Genomic DNA, 22,640 nt, shown 5'->3' with positions numbered 1-22,640 from the left:
AAAAAAAAAATTGGTTTATCCAAACTTGAGACTTAGAACTAAGTCTGACAATACTAAATGTAACCAGTTTGAATTCATAAAATGTGACAAAATGTCAATTAACTCTAAGTGGTTGCAGACAATTAATTGCTCTAATTTTAAATCTTGATCATGAATTTCAATAAGAATTCATCTATAATTTATGAACCATAGCTAAAATTGGTTATGGTTTAATAATTTTCTAATACGGGCTAACATCCTGATTGTGATTTAATTGAAAATGAGCATTGAATCAAAGGGAAACCACCATATTCCTGGATAATTTCTATGTCCTCATAATGATTTCTAACTGGAAAAATGAAAGGTGCCACAGACAAGGTGGAAAGCTGAATTGAGTCACACTCTGGTCCTCCCCCTCCATTTGCAACAGATCTTTGATTGTTAATTGTTTTTATCGTATTTTGTAATACGGTATTCTGTGACTCCCCCCAAACAATTCCATGCAAAATTACATGTTTAAATGACTCACAACAATTCTTTTACAGATTGAGATAAATTCAAGCATTCAAACTGGAGAATATTTTTTTGAAACAGACAAGAAATACACGAAAAAAAAGTGTAAAAAGTACAAAAGAAGCCACAGTTACAAATAACTTGAAAACCTTGCCATTTAGGGGAGATTGCCAACTGATTTTATTCTACTCCATGAACCTGAAAAAGTGATTTGCCAGTCCGTTCAGGTTTTAATAAAGCTTGTCTTCAAGACAACTTTGTCAGCCCCTGGTCTGCTTGGTGGGGCCCACTTGCTCCAACAGGAAACTGCTTTTCGCAGCAGAGAGCAGCGGGAGCTGGGCGGAAGTTCAGTCGGAGTGCAAAGCCGGTCGGGAAGGTAAGTGATTGCTATTAGAGGGGGTGCGTTCTAAACCCCAGGCCCTACAAAGTAGGGTCTCCCTCCCTCCCTCCTCCTCTAACCACAGTCCACAGACTTGCCACAAAAAGTGGGTCTAAGGAAGTTTGGATCGAAGAGTGAGGCTTCAGCTCAGGAGTCTTTGACAAGGAGGTTGAGTGACGTGATTACGCCACAGTTGAAGAGGGTGAAGACATGACTGCCCAGCTGGTTCAGTGCATTACGTGCTTGATGTGGGAGGTCAACGACTCTGGTGTGTCTGGCTCTTATATGTGTGGAAAGTGTGTGCACATTCAGCTATTGACCAAGCATATTGCAGCGCTGATGAAAGAACTCGAGGATCTTAGGCTCATCCGAGAGAACGAGATCTTTCTGGACAAGACCTTCAGCGAGGTTATTACATCAATCACGCCAGAAGAGAGCAGAAGAGAGCAGACGATGAGGAAGGTAGAGAGGAGACAGGTTCAAGAGACCCCGGGAGAAGTACCTGTCAAGAACAAGTTGAAGCTTATGGGAACAGTAGAGACTGATGACACTGCCCGTTCGCAAGGCAGCCAGGTCTGTCAATCAAAAGTTGGCGCAGAGGCAGAGTGGAAGAGTCAGACATCGCACAGAGCCGTGGTAATAGGGGACTCCATCGTGAGAGGAACTGACCGGGGTTTTTGTGGCAGCAGACGGGATTTAAGGATGGTGTGTTGCCTTCCTGGTGCCAGGGTGAAAGACATCACGGACAGAGTGCAGGAAATCCTCAAGGACGAGGGAGAAGAGCCAGACGTAGTGGTACATGTCAGCACAAATGATGTCGGGAAGAAGAGGAGGAACATACTATAGCGGGACTTCGGAGAACTAAGAAGAAAGCTGAAAAGCAGGACGTCCAAGGTGGTTATCTCCAGTTTGCTTCCAGTTCCTTGGGCTGGTGTGGCCAGAAGCAGGGAGATAATGAACTTGAACGTGTGGCTGGGGAACTGATGCAGGAAGCAAGGATTTAAATTCTTGGATCACTGGGGTATGTTTTGTGGTAAGCATAAATTCTACAAGAGAGACGGTTTGCACCTTAATAGGTTAGGGACCAGCATTCTGGCAGGCAGGTTTGCTACTGCAACACAGCTACGTTTAAACTAAGTAGCGGGGGGGAGGGGACAAGCTGGATGTTTAAGAAGGAAATTGGAGGGAAAGTTAGAACAAGAGAAGTCAAGAAAGACAACTGTATCAATGAGGCAGAAAACTCAGAAAGGGATCATGCTGTAAAGTTGAGTGAAATAGGGGTTGATGGGAAGGGTGAGAGCAGTAACAAATTAAAAATACTATACATGAATGCACGAAGCATTAGACATAAGATGGATGAGCTTGAGGCTGTTTTGGAAATTGGCAGATACGATATTGTGGGGATAACTGAGACGTGGCTTCAAGTGGACAGGGCCTGGGAAATGAATATTCAAGGCTACACGTGCTATCGTAAGGACAGATTGACGGGCAGAGGGGGTGGGGTGGCCTTGTTGGTAAGGGAGGATATTCAGTCCCTTACGCGGGGGGACCTAGAGTCAGGGGATGTAGAGTCAGTGTGGATAGAGCTGCGAAAATACTAAGGGTAAAAAGACCCTCTTGGGAGTCATATGCAGGCCCCCAAACCATGGTCTGGATGTCGATATAAGTTGAATCAGGAGCTGAAATTGGCCTGTCGCAAAGATGTTACTACAGTTGTTATGGAGGATTTTAACATGCAGGTAGACTGGGAGAATCAGGATGGTATTGGACCTCAAGAAAGAGACTTTGTGAAGTGCCTCAGAGATGGATTCTTAGAGCAGCTGGTGCTGGGGCTGACCAGGTAGAAGGCAATTCTGGATCTGGTATTGTGCAACGAACCAGAATTGATCAAGGACCTCGAAGTGAAGGAGCCATTGGGAAGTAGTGACCATAATACATTAAGCTTCAATCTGCAATTTGAAAGGGAGAGGGTACAGTCGGAAGTGACAGTACTTCTGTTGAATAAAGGGAACTATGGAGCTATGAGGGAGGAGCTGGACAAAGTTCAATGGTTCAATACCTTAGCAGTGAGGACCGTGGAGGAACAATGGTGGATATTTCTGGGTATATTGCAGAAGTTGCAGGATCAGTTCATTCCTAAAAGGAAGAAAGATCCCAGGAGGAGGCATGGGTGGCCGTGGCTGATGAGGGAAGATAAGAAACATATAAAGTTAAAAGAGAAAAAGTATAACATAGCTAAGATAAGTGGGAAAACTAAGGACTGGGAAGCTTTTAAAGAGCAACAGAGGATGACTAAGAAGGAAATAAGCAGAGGAAAAATGAAGTACGAAGGTAAACTGCCCAATAATATAAAGGAGGATAGTAATAGCTTTTTTAGGTATGTGCAAGGCAAAAAAATGGTTAGGACTAAAATTGGGCCCTTGAAGACAGAAACAGGGGAATATATTATGGGGAACAAAGAAATGGCAGAAGAATTAAATGGATACTTCAGATCTGTGTTCACTGGGGAAGACACAAGCAATCTCCCTGAGGTAACAGTGGCTGAAGGACCTGAGGTGAAGGGAATTTATATTTGCCAGGATTTGGTGTTGGAGAGACTGTTAGGTCTGAAGGTTGATAAGTCTCCGGGGCCTGATGGTCTACATCCCAGGGTACTGAAGGAGGTGGCTCGGGAAATCGTGGATGCGTTGGTGATTATTTTCCAGAGTTTGATAGATTCAGGGTCAGTTCCTGAGGATTGGAGGGTGGCTAATGTTATACCACTTTTCAAGAAAGGTGGGAGAGAGAAAGCAGGAAATTATAGACCAGTTAGTCTGACCTCAATGGTGGGAAAGATGCTGGAGTCTATTATAAAGGATGGAATTACGGCACATCTGCATAGTAGTAACAGGATAGGACAGAGTCAGCATGGATTTATGAAGGGGAAATCATGCTTGACTAATCTTCTTGAATTTTTTGAGGATGTAACTCTGAAGATGGACGAGGCAGATCTAGTAGAGGTAGTGTACCTGGACTTTCAGAAAGCCTTTGATAAAGTCCCACATAGGAGGTTAGTGAGTAAAATTTGGGCGCATGGTATTGGGGGCAAAGTACTAGATTGGATAGAGAATTGGTTGGCTGATAGGAGACAAAGAGTAGTGATAAACGGCTCCATTTTGGAATGGCAGGCAGTGACCAGTGGGGTACCGCAGGGATCAGTGCTGGGACTGTAGCTTTTTACAATATATGTTAATGATATAGAAGAAGGTATCAGCAATAACATTAGCAAATTTGCTGATGATACAAAGCTGGGTAGCAGGGTGAAATGTGATGAGGATGTTAGGAGATTACAGGGTGACCTGGACAAGTTAGGTGAGTGGGCAGATGCATGGCAGATGCAGTTTAATGTGGATAAATGTATGGTTATCCACTTTGGTGGCAAGAACAGGAAGGCAGATTACTACCTAACTGGAATCAATTTAGTTAAAGGGGCAGTACAGAGAGATCTGGGAGTTCTTGTACACCAGTCAATGAAGGCAAGCATGCAGGTACAGCAGGTAGTGAAGAAGGCTAATAACATGCTGGCCTTCATAACAAGAGGAATTGAGTATAGAAGCAAAGAGGTGTTTCTGCAGCTGGGCCCTGGTGAGACCACACCTGGAGTACTGTGTGCAGTTCTGGTCTCCAAATTTGAGGAAAGACATTCTGGCTATTGAGGGAGTGCAGCGTAGGTTCACGAGGTCAATTCCTGGAATGGCGGGATTACCTTACTCTGAAAGACTGAAGCGACTGGGCTTGTATACCCTTGAGTTTAGAAGACTGAGAGGGGATCTGATTGAGACATATAAGATTATGAAAGGATTGGACACTCTGGCAGCAGAAAACATGTTTCCGCTGATGGGTGAGTGCTGAGCCAGAGGACACAGCTTAAAATTACGGGGTAGACAATTTAGGACAGAGATGAGGAGAAACTTCTTCACCCAGAGAGTGGTGGCTGTGTGGAATGCTCTGCCCCAGAGGGCAGTAGAGGCCCAGTCTCTGGATTCATTTAAGAAAGAGTTGGATCGAGGTCTCAAAGATAGTGGAATCAAATGTTATGGAGATAAGGCAGGAAGACGATACTGATTAGGAATGATCAGCCATGATCATATTGAATGGCAGTGCAGGCTAGAAGGGCTGAATGGCCTACCCCTGCACCTATTGTCTATTGTCTATTGTCTATTGTCTATTGTCTATTGCTGTGCCTCATCTGACAAGCATTGCCAACTCTACAATTACACTGGATCAAACTGAAACCTGGAAAGCAGGAGATCCCAAGGTTACAAGTTGCTACCCTCATGATACAGTTTGATAGTGCAACCAGCTGGGGCCCATCTGCCACCTTGCACAAATGCAAAATTCCAAAGACAGTATTTCAAAGAGAAGCAGGGACTATCCCTGGTATCCAGGCCAATATTGATCCTTCAATCAACATTAAGAAAGCAGATTATCTGGTTGCTATCACATTGCTGTTTATGGGAGTTTACTGTGTTAATCCACTGGCATGTTTCCTACATTACAACAGAGATTACAACTTTAAAGTACTTCAATGACTGTAAAGTGCTTTGGAACATCTGTAAGTCATAGCAAGTGCTACATAAATGCAGGTGTTTCAATTTTTGTTTTTGAGTTGAGGTCTTTCCTTAGAAAAGGTCCAACAGGAACACCCAGTGAAAACCAACAGTTGGTGAATCAAAGTTCTGACCTGAGGTTATAATAGGAGTTGATCAGAGCTGAGGCATGGAAATTGTTAAGACCTGCAGCAATGCTCTCCACAGTGGAATAGTTTGCTGAAATTCAGTATTTGGCTAGCATTTAAAGAAAAGCCAATTGCTCAAAGTGCTGAAGAGTTACCAACACTCTTGGAATAGTACTCCAACATGTGAGCTGAGAAACTGAAAGAAGCAAATGTTCATGAAGTGTCTTGTTGGCTAAAATGTTTGGCCATCTAAAAGGAAATAATCAATACTTTTAACGTTTCAGCTAAATTTGTATGGTTGTCAATATCGCATGATATTCATGCTAACATTAATTTAACATATTAAAAATTAATTCCGGTATATGAGGCAAAGATTTTAGCGTAACTATTTCCCTGTGTTTGCTTTTGACCTCTTACATACTTGCGGTATATTACCCCAGGAAACTTCCATCAGAGCTGTTCATGAATTGAGGACTTCAAATTTCCAAGAGCAAATTATCCATATCATTTCAAATACAAATATAGATGTAAATTATTAAAATGTATCATGCCCTGAAAGAGCTATTGTAGCTGGTTTACAGAATAGCACATACTTAAAGTTTATTGTACAGACACGTTTATCAGATCTACTTAGATCTATTTTTTTTCATCTATATTGCATCTTTAATTGAATACCACTTCCAACTATTTACTTGTGGCATCAGTGAGACCATCTATTTCCAAATCTTTCACATTTTTAAAGTTAAGTTAGGGGTTAAGGGTGTCACTGTCATGACCAGCATTTATTACCCATCCCTAATTGCACTTGAGAAGATGGTGGTGAGCTGCCTTTTCAAATTCTGCAGTCCATGTGGTGTAGCAACATTTACAGTGCACCTAGGTAGGGAGTTTCACGATTTTGACTTCAGGACAGTGAAGGAATGGCGGTGTAGGTCCAAGTCAAAAAAAGTGTGACAGGTACTCTTTCTACATGTCTGCTACTCCTATCCTTCTAGGTAGTTGAGGTCATGGGTTTGGAGGAGCTGTTGAAAGAGACTTGGTGAGTTGTCTGGTTTTGACCTGGCCTCAATTCATCTGATGCTGATTATCTCCAGATGTACCTACATAGTACATTGCTCATGGTTGGCCTCCAATATTCTTCATACGAATGTAAATAGCTGTTAAAGGTAAATATTTGGCTGTCTGACAATTCTGCATGATCTATGCTCCTGTGAAGAGTCTTGGGACACTTTACTAAAGGTACTGTGTAGCGATGGGTTGTTGGTTAAAATTATTGGAACATTGAAAATAAGGACATTCAGATGAACCTAAATCCTGACGAAACCTAATATTTAGTTCTTATGGCAACTCTTCTGCCAAAAGCAATTACCAATTGACTGACAATGTCCAACTCAAATGCTTCTAACTCTCTCTCTTTAATTTGTACCTTATCACCAAGGGTCCTCAGAACATCTAGTCCTCAAACCATTCTTCTAGCCATTTGGCTTTGGAAACATGCATCCCCTTTCTAAATGCTAATCTACACTATTTAAATTTTAACTGAAACAGGCCCCTTCCTGGACAATTAACTTCATAGTCATGACTTCTGTTTACTACTAAACTGGATACACTAGAACCCAAATGTACACATATGCCCTAACTACAACTCAATTTCAATTCATGTGTTCTTTTTTGAAGCTGGATCACTGTATTTAGAGACATAGAGTTGGACTGCATGGAAACAGACTCTTTTGTCCAACGTATTCATGCTAACCAGGAATCCTAAATTAATTTGCAAGCATTTGGCCCATATCCCTCTAAATCCTTCTTATGCACACACCCATCTGGATGCCTTTTAAATATTGTGCCAGCCTCCACCATTTCCTCTGGCAGCTCATTCTATACTTGCACCACCCTCTGCATGAAAATGTCCATTAGGTCCCTTTTAAAATTTTGCCCTCTCACCTCAAACCTATGCCCTCTAGTTTTGGACTTTCCTTACTGGGAATTCACCCTATTCATGCCCCCTCATGATTTTGTAAATCTCTATAAGGTCACCCCTCAACCTCTGAAGCTCCACTGACAACAGCCCAACCTATGCAGCTTCTCCCTAAAGCTCAAGCCCTCCAAACCTGGCTGCATCCTTGTAAATCTTTCCCGAACCCTTTCAAGTTTCATAACATTTTTCCTACAGCAGAGAAACCATAATTGAATGCAGTATTCTAAAAATGGCTTCACCAATGTCCTGTATAGCTGCCACATGACATCTCAATTCCTATACTCAATGCACTGACCAATGAAGGCAAGCATGCCAACACCTTCGTCACCACCCTGTCTACCTGCAACTCCACTTTCAAGGAATTAAACACCTGCACCTCCAGGTCTCTTACATTCAACATTGACAAGTTAGCTCTTTTGAGCAGGACGTGGGTATGTGCAAAATACGTCGGTCGAATTGATTTGGTGACAAGTCGGTTTGCTGGGCCTTTTCCTGTTCCCAAACACTGTTATAAACAGTCTAACAATGTGGAATGCTTCAAGCTACATCTATAGTGACTTCCTTCCCTGCAAGTGAATTAAGTAACTGAACTCAGAGTTCAGTGTTAATATACATCAATTGGATAAAATTGAAAATTCTAAGAGCCATTTCTTTTCTTCTAAATCACCAACATATCTTTATATTGTTAAGATTTGGAGGTGCCGGTGTTGGACTGGGGTATACAAAGTTAAAAATCACACAACGTCGGGTTATAGTGCAACAGGATTATTTGGAAGCACTAGCTTTTTGGAGCACTGCTCCTTCATCGTAAGACAAAGGATCTTGTACTCCACAACCACCTGATGAAGGGCAGCACTCCAAAAGCTAGTGCTTCCAAATAAACCTGTTGGACTATAACCTGGTGGTGTGTGATTTTTAACTTTATATTGTTAAATGTGCTTCAATTTTATGTTGCTATTTTCTCAAAATCACTGAAAACTTCAGTTACATAATGTGATTAAGGAGTGATGGTGATTTAATGGCTTCAGTTTTCCTGAGCAGTACATGTTAAACTGTATTTTACTTGCTATTATCACTTTTTTTCAAAATCTATCATGTTGAGTGCAGACTGACGAAGCCTTGAACGATGTGAGGTGTGGCGAAATCCTCCCAGGCCCTTCTTGAATTTGGGAGCAATACCTTTCATTTTCTAACATAGTTCTGGTTGTTGAGACAAGGTTCTCATGAGTGAGCAATAAGAGGTCTATTAAACAGGATTATCATTCAATTGCACCTGGGCAGTGGGATTCAGCAACATAACTGATATCCCCGGGTCCAGAATGTTATTTACTGCACAAACGTTGCTCTGAAAGAGCCATATCAAAACACAGTGGAGTTAATCAATTGGAAAGGATTCCATTTCATTATTGTGCAAGTGATTTTGATCACTGGATCCACCTCTGAGAGGTTTGTGCCCAGTATCTTGAGAACCACTGTGACTCCTACATCCTGGAGACCTCTCATGTTCCTACTATATTTGGGGGTCCAGATGCCTTAAAAAGATGATTACTGTGGGTCACTGGATAACCACTGAGCTGATGGCTCAATTATGCAACCCCCAAATGATGCAGAGAGTAAATACAATGCAACACATTTTTAATTGCACAGACGATAGATCTCCCGAAGATGAGGTGTTTTGACTGGTTTGGTGTTGCCTTCTCAGTACAGTCTACACAGAGTGTGCTGCATAATCCTAGCAAGCTGTGCACTGCTCAACCAGAGCAGGCAATGAAGGGATATGATGGATGCTGAGGAAATGGGAGAATGGGAGTAGGCTTCCAAGGAATTACCAAGGTCTTTCCCCCAGAGTAGTGGAGTCCAAAACTAGAGGGCATAGGTTTACGGTGAGAGGAGAAAGATATTTTAAAAAGGACCTGAGTGGCAATCTTTCCACACAGAGGGTGGTATGTATATGGAGCCATCTGGCAGAGGAAGTTGGGTGTAATTATAACACTTAAAAGACATTTGGATACATACATGAATAGGAAAGATTTAGAGGGAATTGGCCAAATGCTGGAAAATTGGGCTAGTTCAGTTTGGGAAACGTGGTCAGCATGGACAGTTTGGACCAAAGGGCCTGTTTCTGTGCTGTGTAAACCTATGACTCTATGACAGGATGAGGACATTGAACAGGAGAAACATCACCTTGTGCATAACAATGTCCAGCTGTATTGGCACTACAAACCAATCAGGACTTAACTGACACCCAGTTCCAACAAATAAACTATGAGGGATTAATCATTGACTTTAAAGTACTTGTTGCTCAACATGCAAGCAGTATGTTTGTATTCTGGGAGAGAAATGCACCCTCTGTTTGTTTGACTTCTGTTTGTTTTTGGTATTTGTAAATAAAAGTTAATGTTTGGAAGCTTCCCAACTTGTGATCACCCCATGTTGTACATTGACAGAATTCTGGGCTACATTTGTCATTGGGGAAGGAGTAGCCTAAGCTTGGAGAGGGCTGCAAGATGGGATAGAACATAGAACAGTACAGCATATTACAGGCCCTTCGGCCTAAGATGTTGTGCCGAGCATTTATTTTAATCTAAGATCAACCTAAGCTAAGCACCCCTCAATTTACTACCATCCATGTGCTTGTCCAGCAGCCGCTTAAATGTCCCTAATGTCTTTGACATTGTGGCAATGTACCCGTGAACTGTACCGTTTGCTACTTAAACAGTAATTAGGGCAGGAATGTGCAGATGTATGTATAAGGAAGTGTCAGCTGTGACACCTCTGTGCTGTCAGAGTCATTGATTTGTGGTTGCTGTGCCACTGTGCTGAGGAACAACTCCAGTCTATCAAGAGGTGCATGGCTGGTATTCCAACCTGGCACCAACTTTATCCATGACCATCTATATTGGATCTTCCATCAAAGACAAGTTCTTCTGGCTATGGCAAGTGATAGAATCAGGCTGACACCAGATGAAAGGAGTGCCATAGAAGGGGTTGGCAGAGAATGTGATCAGTTTGGGATAATTGTATGAGAAAGCTCACTAGATCCTGTTGAGATAATCCCTCCGTGAAACTCACCAAAAATGACATTTGGCCAAAATGTGGTAAGATTCAGCCTATTGATCTGTTTTTTTTTGCATTACTGCTGAGGCTAACATTCTGAAATCAAGATGTTAAACAGCTCAGTTGTCCCATTCTGTTTTTAATTTCATAATGCAGCCATTTGTATTTTGGGAAATCATTTTTAATCGATTACAAAATGAATTATATGACCAGAGTATTCAACTCGAGCATTTTGCTGATTTTTAAAATGAATGGAGAAATGAATACAATGCCAGCTTATTCAATTCAAGCTGTGATTTCAGATTTGAAGCCTCGTGAATAACGAAAAACTGTTTTTATTTCCCACATGATAACACATATGTGGAATAGATTTCTGTCAACATGTTAATGTTATGGTAGTTGAATCATTTTAAAATGCATCAGATAAGCACTGAGTTGAAGGTTATGGAGCAGGCATAATAACTGATCATGGTGTGCCAGATGAGATCATTTTAATAATGTTGGAGCAATGAAATATCAGTTGTGGTATGCAGTTAATTCCTGGTCAAATAATGCAGGCTGTAATACTGGGTGAGTGGCTCCAACTTATATATTCACCTTTGAAACTCACAGAGGCATATCATATAATATTCTGCATTTCATATAGTTGTTTCTGTCTTTAGGAAAATTAATTTAGAACCAATCCATACATGTTTTGAACATGGAGAAAGTGAGGACTGCAGATGCTGGAGATCAGAGCTTAAAAATGTGTTGCTGGAAAAGCACAGCAGGTCAGGCAGCATCAAAGGAGCAGGAGAATCGACGTTTCGGGCATAAGCCCTCCTGAAGAAGGGCTTATGCCCGAAACGTCAATTCTCCTGCTCCTTTGATGCTGCCTGACCTGCTGCGCTTTTCCAGCAACACATTTTTAAGTTATGTTTTGAACGTGATCTAGTTCAATATGCTAGCAAAATGGGCCAGAAACATTTTCATTCTCATATTTATAGCTTTAAATATATAAAACATAATTTAATGAATACTGAAGACAAAAATAACAAGATCAATTGACATATACAATTCCCACACTATCTTAACTTTATTTTTTCATGGGAGGTGAGCCCTGACGGCAAGGTTAGAGTTTGCTGGCAATCTCTAATTGCTCCTTGAACTGAACAATTCACCAGGTCATTTCAGAAGGTAGGCAGGAGTCAATCATATTTCTGACAATCTGAAGTCACATGCAGGTCAGAGCAAGTATGGACGGTAGATTGTCTTTCCAAAAAAGGTTAGTGAACCAGGTAGATTTTTAGGACAATTTACGATTATTCCATAGTTACCAGTAGTGTTCCCCATTCCAGATATTAGTGATTGAATTTAAATGCCAACAGCTAGCACATTGATATTGGAACCCATCTGGATTGCAAGTTCATGGATGCAATGCTAATACTAAGCTCTGCATGCAAGTAGTTAACTGGAAGCCCCCACGCAGACCCTTTATGATAATGTGCACAGCAATGAAAAAACAAATTAAATGAAATGGCCACAAACAGCAAACAGAAATTAGAGGAGACACTGCCTAAAAGTTTCCTTTCCAAAAACAAACTAGTGAAGCAGTTGTACTTATTATAACAATGCAAGTTTCCTGCTTCCTTTTTATTTTCAAAAATAAGTTCAACATGTCAATTTGCCATCATGGGAGTTGAACCCACGTTCTCAATGTTATTAGCCCTGTAACATTACAACTGCACTTCAATATCCATGTTTAATTAGCATGCTTATTTTATAACCTGCAATCAAAACCCTTCATATATACTTAGGGAGAACCAAAGCAGTTCAGTCTTGAGATAATGGTATAAAATAGTGTAAAAATAAGTACAATATGTGAACACAATCTGAAAGTACATTTTATTTGTAGTTGGGTTGCAATCAAGGAGCCCCTATTTACATTGGCTTCTGTATATCTGACACTTCAACTGTGCTCTCATTGGAAAGAGTTCTACATGTATCAAGGAAAAAGAGTAATCCTTTTTCAACTGTTAAAAAATGAAATGTTTAGAAAGCAGGTTATGCCCACTCTTAAGTCTTTAAACAGATGATGAATAACTTTAATAAGTGTCTAGCAAAGGATCCTCATGAGCATTTGTTATCTGGATTTCACATAGCCCTCCTGCATGTCAAACTAAACTGGTGTGAGACTACTGCTTCCAGAGAGTCTCAGGCTGCTTCTTTCTAGAGTCAGGTCAATCCCTGGCTCTACTGGTTAACGGTGATAGTTTAGAATTGGAGAATGTAATAAGTGATGGCTTCAAGATACCACATTGCTGTTATTTTCATTATGAAAATATTACACGAGACAATAAGTGGTTAAGGTACTATATCATCAATAACATGGATATAGGTTGATACAGAAATTATTTCAGCAACATAATAAATTTTCAAAGGTTGTTTTTTATTACTGACCTGAGTTAGTGCACCAAATTAAATACACACTAAAATTATTCTATGAACAGGAACATGTGATAATAATACATTGACAAAGTGGTCTTTAAATCCTTGGAAGAGCAGAACAACCAGAAAATAAATACCAGATGAAAGATATTCAAGGGAACTGAGTAGAGGTCAGCATACAAGTCTCCAAATTTAATTCCTACCTAGTCACATATAATTAAAATTCACTCGATTACATGATAGTGACCTATAAGAGGGTTTAAGCAGTTTCAACCAATTTTAATTTGCTACTGTTCCAAAGTTTGCCATAAATAAGCAATTTAACTTAGAGAGATCATATGAAAAATGCCACACTGATTCATTTCTTCACTTACTTCCAAAGTGGGAAGGTACAATTCCAACAGGTAAATCATGGTCATTCTGGATTCAAATAGAGAAATTGTTATTTCTAAAGGCAGCTCTATCCTCTTTTACTTGCCAGACCATCTCCTCACTTCTAAAAGGAGACATTTTTAAAAAGATCAAACCTTTTTTGTTTATTTTTGGTGTAATTAGGTTAAATTAGGTTCAATTCTCTACAGTGCGGAAACAGGCCATTTGGCCCAACAAGTCCACGCCGACCCTCCGAAGAGCTATTTTTAAAAGCCCTGCTAATTCAATGCTTTATTTGTGACTTCTGTAGGCATATGTCAGAGTTTCTTACTCATTGAACTTTCACCTCCACCCTGTGGAAAATTGGGAACTCATCCCCGCTCACCCACACCCCCCTCTCCCACTGCTCCCAATGCATTCTAGCATTCATTGGCAAACTGCATTGTTGCTTAACATTCAGCAGTACCAGGTTGTACTTCTCTTTCATTAGCATTTATATTTCATTTGGAGCTCTGTCATTTTCAGATGTTTGTAAAGGATGAAACCTGAGAAAAGTTTAATGTACAATTATAGATTTATTTCAGTGTTGTGTAACTGACACTTGATTTCCCAATAGTTTGTTTGATTATCAATGTAAAATGTCATGGAGTTCCAAAGCAGAGAAACAGCCCTTTGACCCATCATGAACATATCAAGTCATCAAGCACCGATCTATTCTAATTCCATTTCCCGGCTCTTAGTCCATAGCCTTATATGCTATGGTGTTCAGGTGTTCATCTAAATACTTCATAAATTATGTGATGCTTCTTGCCTCTACCAAGCTTTCTGGCAGAGTTCCAGATACTCAACATCCTCTGGGATGAAAAGAGTGTTCTCTAAATCCTCTCTAAACTTCCTGGCCCTTCCTTAAACTTATACCCCTGGTAATTGACCTCTCTAGTAAGGAGAAAAGCTTATTCCCATTGACCTTATCTATATTCTTCATGACATAGAGGTCCCTATGATGGACAGTGGACAAAGTCAGAAGTCATATGGCACTAGGTTAAAGTACAACAGGATTATTTGAAATCACAGAATCACTTCATCTGATGAAGGAGTAGCACTCTGAAGGCTTGTGATTTTAAATAAACCTTTTGGACTACCTGGTGTAGTGTGACTTGTGACTATGTACATCCTTCATAATCTTGTCGACCTCAGTCAAGTCGACCGACTCCATGAAAAATAGCTCCAGCCAATGTAGTCTCTTTTCATAGCTGAAACAGTCCAGCCTGGATAGCATCCTGGTGAACTGCCTCTACTCCCTTTCCAATGCAATCAGATCGTTCCTCTAGTGCGGTGACCAGAACTGCACACAGTACTCCAAATGTGGCGTAACTTGCCACAGCTCTATCAGAACCTTGAAATTCTTGTATTCGATACCACAACTAAAAAAAAACAAGTATCCCAAATGCCTTCTTAACCACCTTATCTATCTTGTCCTCTTGCCTTCAAAGATCTATGTACATTCACACCAAGGTCCTATTCATTCTCTGAACTACGCAGAAGCCAATCACTCGTTATGTACTACCTTGCCTAGTTAGTCCTCCCTACATGCATTGCTTCACACTGTTCAAGATTAAACTCTATTTGCCAATGTTCTTCCCATCTGACCAGTTGGACTATATTGCCCCGGAGTCTAAAGCTTTCCTCCTTGCTATTTAGGACACCAATTATTTTATCATTTGTGACTTACTGATTATACTTGTTATATTTGTGTATAGATCAGCACTGATTGTCATTCCAGGCAGAAATAAACTCTGTCCCTTAAATTTATTTTTACAAAGGTTTCCCTACCACTGAAGTTACACAAACGGGTCTATGGTTCCCTGATTTATCTCCACCACACATCATGTCCTTTTTATTTTACTGCATTTTTGATCATGGTGAAATGAGAATCAAAATGGTTTTAAACCAAGAATTGCTAGAGGATTATTGCAGTTTTCTGCAGTAGGAGGATTTATCTCCACTTGAAATGACAAGGATTAATCAATGATAGTCAATACAGCTTTGTCAGGTCATATCTAGCAAATCTGATTGCATTTTTTGAGAAAGTGACGAATATGTGCATGAGGTACAGCATAGACTTCAATAAGGATTTTGATAAGGTGTTGCATGGGAGACTGATCAAGAAGTTGAGAGCTCTAGGGGTTGAGGGCTATTTGCTAAATTGAATACAACATTGGCTTAGTGGCAGGAGGCACAGATACAGGTTGAAGGTTGTTTCCTTGACTGGGAGCCTGTGCAGTGCAAGGTTCGGTGCTGGGTTCCTTGTTGTTTGTACATTAATGATTTATACACAAATAGAAGAGATATGATCAGTAAGTTCACAAAGCTGGAGCCAAGGATATGTGCATTTAGAGATTCAGCTGGAAACAAGTAGCTGATTAGTCTATGGATTAATGACAAGATATCGATGACAAAAGCTTTTTACTTGCCAACAACTATGGATTGGGTTGCACGCAGCTTGAACTGTTTGGGGCAGTGAATGAGAGAGGGAGAAGCCATCATGTTTTCACCAGCTGAGGAACAGTGTCTATTCTCTGCAGCAAAACCCACTCTAAACCTGAAGAAAACCAACTTATTCTTCATTTAACAATTGCTATAAACTGTGACTTCTAATTGATAAGCCAGCAATCTTTTATAAAAGTTAACCAATTTCTCCTGCAAACCTCCTGGAAATGAAAACATAAAGGAGCAGACCTTGGCAGATCCTGCTTTCCCAGTTTCCTCTCAGTCCATACAAAGGCCCTTTAGCTCACCAAGACTTATGCAGTGTCTTACTATGCTTTTTTAAACTAAAAGTCTTTTACCTCTGCGCAGTCTGTATCTCCAAATTCCCTACCTATTCATGTATCTGTCAAGACGCCTCCTAAACATTGCTGTGGTATCTGCCTCCACTGGTCTTCTGGCAGTGCATTCCAGGCATTTACCACCCTCTGTATAAAAAAAACTTGCCTCTCACACCTCCTTTGAACTTACCTCTTTTTACCTTAAACCTATGTCCCCGAGTAATTGACATTTCCACTCTGGGAAAATGATTATCCACTCTACCATGCCTCACCTGATTTTGTAAACTTCTAACCTCCAATGTCCAAGTGAAAGCAAACCTCATAGCTTATATCCTCCAAACCAGGCAATATCCTATTAAAGTGTTTCTGTAACCTCTTGAAAGTCTCCATATCCTTCTGGTAATGCAGCAACCAGCAATATACACAATATTTCAAATGTGGCCTATTTGTATAGAACTGCTACATGACTTGCAATTTTTATACTCTATGCCCTGGCTTATAAAGACAAGCATGCTATATGCATTCTGGGCCCACCTTATTCACATGTGTTGCTACTTTTAGGGAGCTGAGGACCTGTACACTTAAACCCCACTGTATTGATGTTACGAAGGATTCTGCCATTTACTGTATACTTTCCTCCAGACTTAGACCTACCAAAATGCATTGCCTCACATTCGTCCAGATTAAATTCCATCTCCACCCAAGTCTCTAGCCTATCTATATCTTGCTGTATCCTTTGGCAATGCTCTTCAATATCCGCAGCTCCCCCAATCTCTGTGTCATCTGCAAACTTACTAATCAAGCCACCTACATTCTCCTTGAGGATTTGAAAAGTAAGGGGCTACAGTTGGCTTCATCTATGTTCCCTTTTCCTTTCTGTCAAGAAAAGCTCAAGTTTTTGTTTGGACTTCCCCAACTACTTGCCAGTATTTGATGTTTCCCAACTAGACAATGACAAGATGTGGAAAATAGGAACAGGGATACACTGACTTAGTGGGTGGTTAGATGTGATGTCGCTAAGGACATATAAAGTGTGTGGTGTGCTGGTTAATCAATGATTAGGGTGAGAGGATGGGGTTGTACATGTGACAAAGTGTCAGCCATGCTGGCTATGTGTGATGGACAGTATGGCCTTGTGGCTGCTTTGCTATAATGGTGCTGGTGAGGGATAATGCTGGATTCCCAACGGTTATATAGGTGAACAGCATCCTTTCAAAGATCATGTAGGTGCAAGGGATGCTGGCCTTTAGCAGATATCTGCTGAACGCCAACTTGTTCTGAGTACATCAGATGGTAAGACTGGTGAAAACCAAATGTGACAGACCCTATAGTGACGTGGTATGTAATTAATGGAGTGAATTTGGTAAGGTATGGCTCAAAACGCGCTAGGCCTCACGGTGAAAATCCCTCCAGAAACTCGACACAACTCAGACCCAGCCAAAAAAAGTAAATTTCAGTGCAATAAAATAACTCTAATGTTCTATTTGTAACACGTGTGAGTTGAAGAAGGCTGTATCCTGTTATTCCTATTCTTAGCAAGCATAGTTCAAGGGCAGATTTAAGAATACTTATCGAGTGCATGATTGCTATTCATGACACACAGTCATTCATTAGTACCAAGCTGTTTTATTGGATGCAACAAAACATCAACGAATATTAAAAACTATCATTGATTTAGAAATAATTTGGAAGTGATGGGTACTAATGGAAATTTTAGGTTAATCAGTGGAGACTGTATACAATTTTGATCTTTTATTCCAAATTCAAACAAATTGTCACTTACCAGCTGGCGTGATTATAGACTATTTCTAAATTTCAGGACTATTTAAATTTAACAGAGTACTTGGAGTTCGGTCAGCCACAGAAACCTTCTCCAAAGTTAATTCAAGCTGCCCTCCGATCAGGAGATCATGTTCTTTGCAACTGTCATTAACATTTCTGTGCATGTTTAATAAGGATGGGCAGACATTTTGGGTCAAACTTCAGTTAGGTATCATGTGGGTGCAAGGGATGCTGGCCTTTAGCAGATATCTGCTGAACGCCAACTTGTTCTGAGTACATCACATGGTAAGACTGGTGAAAACCAAATGTGAGAGACCCCATAGTGACATGGTATGTAATTAATGCAGTGAATTTGGTAAGGTATGTCCTGGGTACATCACATGGTAAGACTGGTGAAAGCCAAATGCTGAAGAAAGTGCTAGTAAGTGTACAAGGTGTCCCAACTGCAAGAAAACTGGTAACAAAAAACTTAGAACTCAGCAAACTATGATCAATACAACAGTAGTAGTACATTTGTAGGACAATTTTTTTAACATTATTTTAATTGAAATAAAAGCCCATTTTCAAATAACAACAGACTTAGTTTCTCCATTACAATAGTATGTAATATTGTAAAGTGAGTCTATACTCTATGAGTGGACATCGACAAGCCTTATTAAATGTAGCTATATTGCTAAAACCACACAAACTTAGGCCTCACTTCTCAGTGATTTAATATCTCCTTAACATAGCTCCTTTTGCATGTATTCTGTAACTATTCCTAAAATAAAGGGGTGAGCACTACACTCCACATCTCCTCATTGGTAAATTGCAGCCCATTGCTGGTAATGATTATCCACAAGATTCCATGTAAGGAAAACAAGGTCTTTGAAGAGATAATCACAGTTACAGACACAGATTGACTGAGCTCTGGACTTTGAAACATGGGTGATAAGTGATTTTCCATCCTCTTAAACTCAGAGACCAATACCAAGATGGTGCCATTGGCTTTGCTGGTAAGGAAGAGGATAGGGGAAGTTCTGTCTGTTCCTGTCTATCAGTAGCACAGATCACATCCTTAAGGGTATGCGAAATATCAGGCCACCATACTGATTCCTGTGTCCTGCACTATTCCTTAGAAACACCCAGATGTTCCTGGTGGATTTTTTGGAAGATGTCACAGTGGAGAGGGTATAAGACATGAACCGTTCATTGTAGACCAAGGGTCAATGCTAATACAGATGCAATGGTGTTGTTCAAAATACTACTCCTACTACAAGACAGAGTTATTTAGGACAAACTCCAGCCAGCCTTCCAGACAAAACATGTGAATCTGCACACATTCTTTGTTAGGCAACTAAGCCTCACAAAATTAAGAGAATTCTTCATAGTGGCTAAAAGCAGTTGGTGCTTAAATGCAAAAGGAATCATAGCATCCCTACAGTGCAGATAGAGGCTATTCAGCATTTCGATTACACACTAAAGCACCAGAGAGCATCCCACACAAACCCACATTATTCATGTAACTCTACATTTACCATGGCTAACCTGCACATCTTTGGACTGTGGGAGGAATCTGGAGCACCTGGCGAAACCCACTCAGAAAAGAGGAGAGCATGCAAACTCCACTCAGTGATCAAAGGCTGGAATTGAATCTGGGTCCCTGGCACTGTGAGGCAGCAGTGCTAACAGCTTCCACCATGCCGCCCTTGAATTCTTGAATTGCCTGATCTGTTGATTGAGATCCTTAATCAAGCATCAGCTGTAGTCTGGTGCTGCCCCATACAGCATACATGATGTCATACAGCATCAATAATCAAAATCTCTGGACTCTCGGAAACATCTTTGAAAGCTCCCTTGTGTTTACCCATGTTATCAGCAGCTTGTGGTCAGTTCCAATTTTGAATGGTTATCCTAAAACATGGTCAGAGAATTTTTCATGTGCCCAGATCACCATGAACACCTCTTCCACAATGACAGCATACAGTAAGATCTCTGAAAGTGTAGTAGACTTACTTATGTCAGTAAGATCTCTGAAAGTGTGGTGGATTGGTTGCATGATCCTATCATGTTGAAGATGAATTAAAACTGCTTCCAGGCGCATCCACTACTAATAGAGCTAGGATCATATTCCACCATGTAAGTAATCTCATCTAATCTAATCTAATCTTTTTACAATGGTCTTGTACAAAATGAGCATGCCTTTCATTCTGTCTTGTAAGTGCTATTGATACTCAGTCCAACATGTTGCCTGATCTTGCTTCAAAAGCTGCCTGAGAGGGTCCTTATCTTGAGTTGTGTGGTAAAACTTTTACCACCTGTTTCACCATTCTCATACACTACTGGAGTTCTATGATATTCTTGGATGGTAGAGATGTTCTGATGACTTCAGTCAATACAGATCTGCTGTGATTCCTGTTGTCCGAACAGTATGGTGCAAAACCCTAATCACTGGCTTTGGGAATTCACAGTTGTCATTCTTAGTCAACCCAGCTTAATTTACTAATAACTCTCTTTACACTGTTATTGTGTTGGGCTTTAGTGGACCAATAGTCAAGAATGTTATTCAAGGGTGTACAACACATTCCAGGCCTTCCAATATATGGGACATCATCCACTGGAAAATCTCAGGTAAGCATGTGAGCCCAAAGAGCAGGCACTCAAAACGATACCCATGAAATGTTATGAACATTATCCACAGTTTGGAGTTCTCACATAGAGGAGGTTTCCAGAAGCTACTGTTTACCTCCAGCTTGGAGAAGATTGTGCTGTTTGCAAGCTTAGCTGGACTGTTGGCCAGAAATACCATCGGATGTATCTCCCATTGATGAAATGTGTTAAGTTGATGCAAATTCTAATGAGTCCATTCAGCTTAGGAGTGGGCACTTTAGGCTGAGCATGATGTAATCAGCATGACTATTGTCCTCTGGCGCACTGCCTCAATTACGTGTAGGTACATCAGGGAGTGAATAAGCAAATGGCTTTGGTATCTCCCTTCAGTGTGATGTGATACCTGTTGTTCAGTTTCTTCACACCTTTAAGGAGTGTGGGGAATTGGTGTCTAAACTCACTTCCTGGACTCTGACTGACAGCTCAGTCTATGTTAAGAATGAAGTTGAGAGCACTGTATACTCTTCTTTAGAGCAATGAGTATGACTGGTCACAGGCAGCATACAGTATTTCTACAATTTCCTTACTGTTGAGAATTAATTTTGCCAGATATTGGCATTTTACCTTGTGGATGATTTCTCTTGGGCCATGCTATTGGATGAAGATTGTTGGTAACTGCCTTAGCTATTTTAGGCTGTGCAATAAAACAGTAACTACAGTCTTCACATCCAATTTAAAGTATGCACGGGTGGTCATTGATAACAATAAGCATACTATAATATTAACTGTCCTCGTCCAGACGTCCCCAGTAGAAAGATATTGCTGTGAGGATTTACCTTTTAAAAACATATGCCTTGTTTTTCCTTAACACCAACTTCAATTATGACAGGGAACGCTGTGATTGCAACAATGGCTTTCTGTCATATGGGCAGGGCCTTCTCCCACCTCTGGAGCTTTAGAGCTCCATTTCAGGAGGCTTGTATAACAGCAATTGGTGCATTTTCTGCACATTTCCTGTGATGCTGATGAAGCACGCCTTTAATGTTACGATAAGGCGAGGAATACTCCCATCTTTTTAACACCCTCCTGGTGTCCTCACAATTTTTTTTTGTTATTTTTAGCATGTAGCTATCTCAGTAGAATTAATGTTGTAGTCAATGAAATTAAAATTAACCTTTAAATTACCAAGATCTTCTTGAGTGAAATTTTAATACCTACTAACCTTGAGAAAAATAATGACAATGATGCATCAAACACACAGTGAGATATAAAAATAAAACTGAAAAGCTGGGACTTCTTTCACTGAAGCGTAGGAGATTGAGGGGTTACCTTATTGAGGTTTATAAAGTCATGAGGGTTAGACAAAGTGAAAGACAAGGGTCTTTTTTCTAGAGTGGGGGAGTTCAAAAGTAGGGGGCATATTTTTAAGGTGAGAGAAGAAAGATCTAAAGAAGACATGAGGGGCAACCTTTTTAAGAGAGTGATTCATGTGTGGAATGGACTGCCAGAGAAAATGGTAGGTGCAGCTACTGTTACAACCTTTAAGAGACATTTGGATAAGTTCATGAGTAAGCAATGTTTGGAGGGATATGGGCAAGTGCAGGTGGTGTGAACTAGTTGGATCAAAGGATCCACTTCCATGCTGTATGACCCTATGACGATGACTCTATAACTCAGATAACAAGGTTAGAAAGCAGAGAGTGCCTGGTACAGGCAGGGAGAATGAAGGATACATCGTTTAAAAGTCTTTAAAATCCTTGAAGTGTTACATTTTTAACCTGAGACCACAACTGTTTAATTGTTGACTACCATCCTCAACAGTGCCAAATCTGCAAATGTTTTTGAGTTCTTCGTAAATGTTTGTTTCTCCATCTGCTTTATCAGTGTGCAAAACTTTCTGAAATGACGAGAGACATAAGAATAGAGAAAGATTTATTCAGTCCTTTCCAATTCATTTATCTCTTTCTCTTAGCTCTGCTGCTCCAAAGCAGCTGTTCAAATGCAGATCAGTGTGCATTC

Source organism: Chiloscyllium punctatum, chromosome 37 (genome assembly GCF_047496795.1).
Source record: "Chiloscyllium punctatum isolate Juve2018m chromosome 37, sChiPun1.3, whole genome shotgun sequence".
Taxonomy (NCBI): Eukaryota; Metazoa; Chordata; class Chondrichthyes; order Orectolobiformes; family Hemiscylliidae; genus Chiloscyllium; species Chiloscyllium punctatum.
Note: the sequence above shows the minus strand (reverse complement) of the source record.